Below are 8,065 nucleotides of genomic sequence, written 5' to 3'. Positions count from 1 at the left end.
TCGTCGTATAATTAATATTTTAACTATGTGCATTAAAATATTCCTTTTGAAGATAAATGAAGGGAAAAGAATTTTAGTCGTTCGCAATGTACCAACTCGTACGGAGTTGAGCTCAAAGTTGTAAAAATAATTCAATATAGAAGAAGTCATTAAAAGTACTATTTTGCTTGCAAAATACACTACTAAAAGTTATATTGGACGAAAAATTTTACATTATTTATATGATTTAACGTTTATTAAATTCATCATGTTATCGGCTTAGTAGTGACGATTTAGTATGAAATAGATACATGTGTCGATAATATTCAACAATTTGTTTGTTAAACTCCATTAAAATCAGTGACTAACTTGTGAGCGCTTTTTGTGCTGGATCATTCCAACTGTCAGGTTTTCACAAATTTGCAGCCCAGAAGAATAATCACCTCTTTCACCCCATGATGATGGATCGTATTTTAAAAAAATCGGAACAAATTTCCAACCAAAGCAAAAATTGCATGTGAAATTGCCCCAGGAATTCGAAACTGTTTGAAATTTGGATCATCTCTGCCAATAAAAAGGGGAAAAAGCTATAATAATTCTTTATGATCTAATCCATCTAATCCAAAACTTCGATGTCACTCATGCTTACCACGTTTTTCAAGGTTTCATCTTAAGCTCCACTTTTAAAGTTCTTAGTATCGTCATCTCTCCATTTCCGAGCAAAACGTTCAAAAATTTAAATTTCTGGAGCCGATGAGCTACCAGCATTCTATTCAAAAACAGCTTTTAAAAATATTTCTCTGATATGATGCTTGAGCAAAAACGCGGCACTATTGTGAATACTAGTATTAGAATTAATTGTATTAAAACAAATGAATCCAACTAAGATGTCTAATTTCCAAGTAATTAAAAATTGATGAATTGCATATACAATTTACTTACCAGTGCTATTATCTAGTTTCGGAATACCAAATATTTTTTCGGTATTTTCTCCTTTAACAACAAGAGCAAGTCGTTCAACCTTTCTTTTACCCTTCATTTCTGGTAGAAGTTTTCCATACCAATGAAATAAAAAAGTTAGAGGGATCTGCAATCGGATACACTAATGCAACTTAAAAACTGCAAACTTTAACTAATATACATCGAAATTCTTTAAAATATCATGCGTTTTTCTTCATCGGTTTTCTTTTCTCATCAGGTGAACAGTTGTACGTTTGAGAACAATATCTTTTAAACGGCCTAATGCAGCTACTGTTGCCCTTATGAATCGCATCTCTTGTAGAAATTTAATAGTTACCCAAGCAAGGAATCATTAATCATCATATCATCAATGAAATCTGTTTTTACTCCTAAATGACTATCTGGTTTTCTCATTGAAATGTTTTCTTCCATTGTTGCTTGTGGGGACGATAAATATTCTACAATATCTTCATCATTATACCTGTGCACAATACTGAGTCTAAAATCTCTCGCTACTACTCGAAAAATATATTTTCATGCATGATTGTTAAAAACAAATAAATACATATTAATCATTTATTCCTATATGTTATTTCCTTAAACAAATACTTTCCATATATTTCGGTTTACGTTTACCAACTTTCACCAATAGTTCTAGCTTGCGCATTTTCTCTTTCTGATAATTTTTTATTAATACCTGCCGTCTTTCCTGGTCGGCCTTTCTGTATTTGTTGAATCATGAAATCTTTATCGTTTAGGATTTTCATTGCTTCAAGAGCAATAGGTGCTGCGATATCATATATAAAGTTTTTTTATTTTTTCACAGAACTCTTTTTCTTTAAATCGGCATTTTTCGTACGTAAATTTACTACTTTTTTGTTATAATCGCCGTTCATCGTACAGTTTTTGTAATTTTTTTTTGGAATTAGATTCAGCTAGAAAAAGAATACGAACCTTTTTCCAAAATGGTTGTAAGGAACCAATCACACTTCTAAAATTTTCTTTCAATGTATTAAATTGAACACGAAATTTATAGAAAAGAAGTTGAAGTACTTGCTTCATTGAGATTTCACTTTTACATTTTCCAATTTAAAGCACATTGTCATCATCGAATCTAAGCCGCTTTGGAGATGATGTTGATTGCAAAAATGAAACAGAATCCATTTATCAAAGAATTATCAATTCAGTTAAATTTTCGCGACGCAGAATAAATATTTTATCGTTCAATCTCTTTCTCACTGTCAATTTGACAGTCAATAAACAGTTATAATAACAATGTTGCAACTCAGGCTTCGTTTTACGAAATTCATACCATAGTTGCAATTTTTACTTCCTGTCAAAAATTTTGTAGGAAACTTAAGCAAACGTAAGTGAATTCAATATCATATCGTAAAAACATATAAGTAATGTGAATTAGTCAAAATTTTTTCTTCAAGTAAGACTATTAGTAATGTATTATTCAAGCAAAATAGCACTTTTAATGATTATTTCCCTATTATGGGTTAACCATTATTAAGTATGTATATCATGTATATTTTAAATATTCCACAGTTGACACACAGAGTTATCATCAACATGTGACCTGTAATTATTCACACATGATTGTCTTTTGCTATGAGTACCCTGAAGATCCTCCTTTAAATAGTCCATGCGTATATTTTGTGAAGATTTAGTTTTATCCTTCCATTCGTTATATTTGAATGATTGTTGCATATATTATTTGTTCACCGCAGACAATGACGTGTAGTTCCAAAGAAAGATGTACAGTAATCCATTTTAATACAGCTTAATAGAAAAATGGGTTTAAAGCGATTAGGAGACCACTCTCTCAGTAATATCATTTTAACCATGTTAGAAATAAAAAAATTTTTGTAAATATAAAAACAAAAATTGCACTTTACCAATTCTTTAGCGATTCTCTTAAATTTTCATTACCTAAATAAAACTTTAGCTGTTGCCTTAGTAAAATTTAGTTCATCAGGATATTATAATATTTGATTTAATTTAAATATTTATTTCATTTACAATGTTTTCATACTAACATCAATAGTATTAAAGTTATTAATATAAGTATTAGGGCTATGTTATGCAGAGTGTCTCAGGCACGGCATGAGTACAATTGTTGTTGTTTTTAATGCAAATTTTAAATTTGAAAATGAGAGAAAAAACAATAGAGCCGTTCAAACTCCGGCATGAGAGCCGGCGTATTTGTGCCTCGACACTAAGGCAGCACAGCCTTTTTTTATAAATCGCTAATAATATAATTATTACACTTTCCGATTTTAAAGAAATGCGTAAGTACTGTTAACAATTATTATAAGATAATATAATAATAAATTAACATTATTACAGCCTCCATGATTTTTTTTGACTGTTATTTTTGGTAGCAAATTGAAAGTGATCATATTTAAATTTCCTTTTAAATTTAGGCACAATCAAGAACCAAGAAGTAGTAAAAATACAAAATTGGCAATACTGATGTGACACTCTGCATAACATGCATTTTCGACATAGCCCGAAAGAGCGAATTATGCCGTGCCCGAGACACTCTATATAACATGGCCCTTACAATGTGAATGCACAATGTTAACTTAATTGATTTAAAACACTTTTACATCGCGACTTTAGTGAGGGAGGTCGACTTTAAGCTTGTGGAGGTGTGTTCAATGAAACGCTTGCGTTTTTGTTTTAAAACTCAAAAGTTTTTTTTATCATATTTACTAAGTTACAATAAAATTAATAAATTAATATGTTCGCTTGTCGCCTTTTCTCTACATACTTTTTCTCTTCTAATAGCAATGTTCGTATTATTCACTTGGACGTTCGTTCATGTACAGGGATGTTATATGACCGCCACATCACTCCCCCTTACGGTTGAGTGTGAAATGTACCTCTCGACCATACTAGGATACATAGTCTTTCATCAACTGTTTGGTCTTGCCATTATCCATGTGTCGTTTACTCGATCAACGTCGTCACTCACGTTGCCCTGAGAATCATTAAATATGAAAGCTGCTTTCAATCGGTCAACGCTGATGTTGCTCTTTCGTCCATCTACGTCGATTTTAAAAAATTTTTCGATTCTTTCAAGCACTGGATACGGACCTTCGTATGGCGGTTGCAGTGGTTTGCGAACCATTGAGTTCTGAATAAACATGAACGGTGATGTTATGGCGTTCATGTGACATTATACAAAAAGAGATGCATACTTTGAAAACTAAGGAATTGACAGTCAGATTTACATGCATATACATTTTGATTAAAAAATTTGAAAATCAAGAATAGAACATTGAAAATTAGAATCGAATTTAATTTTTATTTGTAAAAACTATCAGAACAATTTTCAAACTCTTAATAAATATTAAAAACTCATATTAAGAGACAGCATTACCACAATGTGAACAGATGTTTTTCAAAGAATGTCTTCTGTTTTGCATGATTGGACGTACTTGTTGGTTGTAGATCCCTCATTCCCTTAAAAAATTCGGTGACATCATTGCTTTGCAGTGTTTTATTGCCTCGTTCAGTAACAAGGAATGCACCTGGTAGCCGTAAACTGTAGCCGAAGGTTAACTGAGCTCAAGTAATAACGAAAATCTTTGCACACGAGTAGAGGTCCGAGTAAATCGATGTTGACATCCTCGAATATTTCTACGGAGTTCATGAACTCTGCGATTGGTGTTTTATTATGTCGATGTGTTTTCGATCTATGGTATGGAATGCACGCTTTAGCCCAGGTATTACAGTCTTTCTTAATATCAGACCAAACGAATCTTTCAGCCATTAGCTTTTTAATAGCTTTAATTCCGGGATGATTGAGTTGAAAAAACTTTACGTAAATTTTTAGTCACAAATGGACGTATATCTCTTGTGGAGATATCGCAATATACGGAAGCATTCGTTCCAGGAATATTGAATGACTTTAGCTGTAACGCGGAATCTGGTCTAAGAAACGATTCAAGCTCCTCGACTTCGTTCTGCTGTCGAGCAAGTTCTGCATAATCAATTGTGTTGTTTGCGTGAATAGTGTCGATTCGTCACATAGCATTCAGAAACTGATTCAGAAACTGCCCGATATAGTTCAGCTGACGAGCTTGTATGGGTGCATATCTGTTCAAACGCATGTAATAGGGGTTTGTGGTCGGTCAGAATCGAAAACTGACGTCCTGCAAACATATGCTTGAAGTGTAACTCCCTGTCGTATGTACTGTACTTTGGAATAAAGTCTCAGTAGTTGCAAGTTGTTGTTTATTAGCTGCTGTAGAACTGCACCTGTTGATATGTTTGATGCGTCAACCGCTACTGCCAGTGGTGCTTCAGATTTCGAAAAAACTTTAGCTAGTTGTTCTTTGCATTTTTTGGTAGCCTTTTGCGATTCATCCGACCACGCAATTTTTGTCATGTTTTTCTTTTTACTACTATTTAGTATTTTTGAAAGTACAGCCTGTTGCTCGGCGGCATGAAGAAGAAGCGTTTGAGGTCGCATTTTTTATCTGGCAATTTGTATTCGCATAGCGTTCATGTGGTGGTTTAACACCGTCTTTGCTAACCGTAAAACCCAGAAATTCTACTTTCGGTTTTTCGAATACACATTTCGATGGCTATATGATATGCGGTTCTCTTGTAGCTTGGCAAAAACTTTTCCTAAGTGCGAACGATGTTCGTTTCTCGAAGATATCAATATGTCATATAGATATGCCCAGGCAAAATCAAACTCCCTCAAAATCTGATCCATGAAGCGCTGAAAAATTTGACTCGCATTTCTGAGACCAAAAGTCATAAACACAAATTCGAACATACCGAATGGCATGTTATATCAGACTTTTCGACTGGAATTTGATGGCACGCTCTGCGTAAATCAATTATAGACAATATTTTTTATTCGCTGAGAGTGTGAGTGATACATGTATCCTTCGACCACACCTGGATATATAGTCTTTCGTCAACCATTTGGTGTTGCCATTGTCCATGTCCTTCTTGGCGGTAGGTCAGCGTCAGCTATGTTCGCAATAGCTGTGTGTTTTGTTTGTTGCGGCTGTTCAGTTGCATTGTTTTCAATAATATGTATGTGTTTAGGCTGGGTCATGAAATTTTTAATGTTTTAAAATTTGGTTGCTGACTTTTTTGAAGTGCTATCCAAAACGATTACTAAGATAAATACTAGTTAGCGGTGCTCAGTAATTATAACATCATTTTAAAGATTGGCGCTCTTTCAGTCTTGATCCCATTCATAGTGTTTCCATTATTCGTTACTGATATCATATGTCATAAAAAACGATCATATTTTTTCATGTCTGCGAAATGATTTTTTTCAAGGCTACACTTTGATTTTTGTTGCATTGCGTCTTTTAATAAATATACGTTACATAAGCACGAAGTAGAGCAATTATATTCACATTCAAGTTCACATTTCTTAACTTTTTGAATATTTATTAAAGTTATTTATTTAAATGGTAATATGGAAACATAAACGAATATTTTTCTTGTCAATATATGTATAAAAATATACATACATATGTACAATTTATCGACTTATATTATCATCTATATGAGCGACAAACCAACAAAATCAACAAATCAACACATTTCAGTCCTCAAAGAGCCATCCATGGTAATACTATTTTCCGTGCCAATCCTTACCACTCTGTACTAAATATCACGGAAATAATTCCTATTTGAATTTAGGCCCACAAATAGAAATAATTGCAACTTCAGTACACAAAAATAACAATATGATGGATGATGTAGACAATGGAAACATGAATTTATGTTTATTGTTGATGTTGTTGTTTTGTTCTTTTGGTAGACATATTTCTTTATATATCTATATATGTATATATGTATGTATAAACCTATATATATATTAGGGTGTCATTACGGTATATGGGCAATTTTTTTTTTAAATTGATCGGTTCATTTTACTAAAAAAAATAATGTGTATAAAATTTTAGTTCAATTGGATAAGTGAAAATGGTGCCCCAAGAAAAGATTGGAAAATAACCATTTTTTCCATAAAATTCATATTAAATGGCAATATCTCCGATATATTTAATTTTATATAAACACTATCTTTCCAAAAGTTATAGATCTATTAAAAATACTAAAGTTGCCACCAAAAAAAAAAGGCTAACGTCTGGATAGTTGTATACTTCAATATGTTTCTGTGTTATTCATTGAAATACGAAGTGAATTTTATAATATGTTATCGTCTTTTTTTTGAACTCTTAAATGCTAAAACTCATTACTCTTAAATAATTCAAAGTGATTACATTAAAAACTGATATCCAAATGTCTTCTTTAAATTTACGTAGAAATATATATCTTGTTGGTTATCATTCTAATTGGTTGACTGGTAGTAAATTACCATCAAATAGGGAAGTATTAAAAGTTCTTCTTTACCATGCGTGTGGATAAGTTATAGTTAGGGGAAAGTGCTACATTAACTATTCAAGAAGTTATCACATTTTGGCAGAAGATACGAATACCAATAAAAACATTGCATAAATAAATTAGAAAACCTACATAAAGAATGAAGAGGTTTGTAAAAATTTGCTAACAGAAAAAACTCAAGAGGTCAGCAAAAAGAAGCAGAACTCACAAAACGATTAGAGGCAATATGTGATTTGGCATACGCAAATGCACTTGAGATGATAACAATAGAAGACTATAAGAACTTTTTATAAAATCAACGGTGGGATCGTCAACCTGGTTACATGTATGGTCTAAATAATGAAGGAAATCGAAGAGAAACAGGAAGTGAAGAAAAGAATCAAATACTTTTACAAAGAAGAGAACGTTGCATGCAGCAAATGAAAGAATTAAGTCGGTATTCCTTGATTGATCTTCTAGAAAATAAATTAATTTATTGTAACATTTTGATTAGAAATTGTGTTATTGCCGGTATCATCAGAAAGTTAAAGTTCTTCCAGTAATAACGAAATTAATTAAAAAATGGCGGTTACACCTACACTACGCAAAAGATCAAAAAAAAATTTTGAAATTGTAGATCACAAGATTGCAGCTGTCTTTGATGCATATGAAATTGGTGATCGTAATGCTGTTCGTTTCATTATCGCCATAATCGAATCATGGGACATGATACAAAAAAGTTTTACTTTGAACAAAG

At 32.3% G+C, this 8,065-nt stretch overlaps 1 long non-coding RNA gene across 1 annotated transcript; it reads right to left on the bottom strand.

Moving 5' to 3' along the window:
• Positions 1 to 260: 260 nt before the first annotated feature.
• Positions 261 to 1,913, bottom strand: LOC119686475. The gene is made up of 3 exons (XR_005252934.1): positions 922 to 1,913; positions 629 to 821; positions 261 to 543 (listed from the first exon to the last, which is right to left on the bottom strand). It is a non-coding gene; the product is annotated as an uncharacterized LOC119686475 (long non-coding RNA).
• Between the last annotated feature and the right edge of the window lie 6,152 nt (positions 1,914 to 8,065).

This window comes from Teleopsis dalmanni, chromosome 2 (genome assembly GCF_002237135.1).
Source record: "Teleopsis dalmanni isolate 2A chromosome 2, ASM223713v2, whole genome shotgun sequence".
Lineage (NCBI taxonomy): Eukaryota > Metazoa > Arthropoda > Insecta > Diptera > Diopsidae > Teleopsis > Teleopsis dalmanni.
Note: the sequence above shows the minus strand (reverse complement) of the source record. Positions and strands in the feature narration are given on the sequence as shown.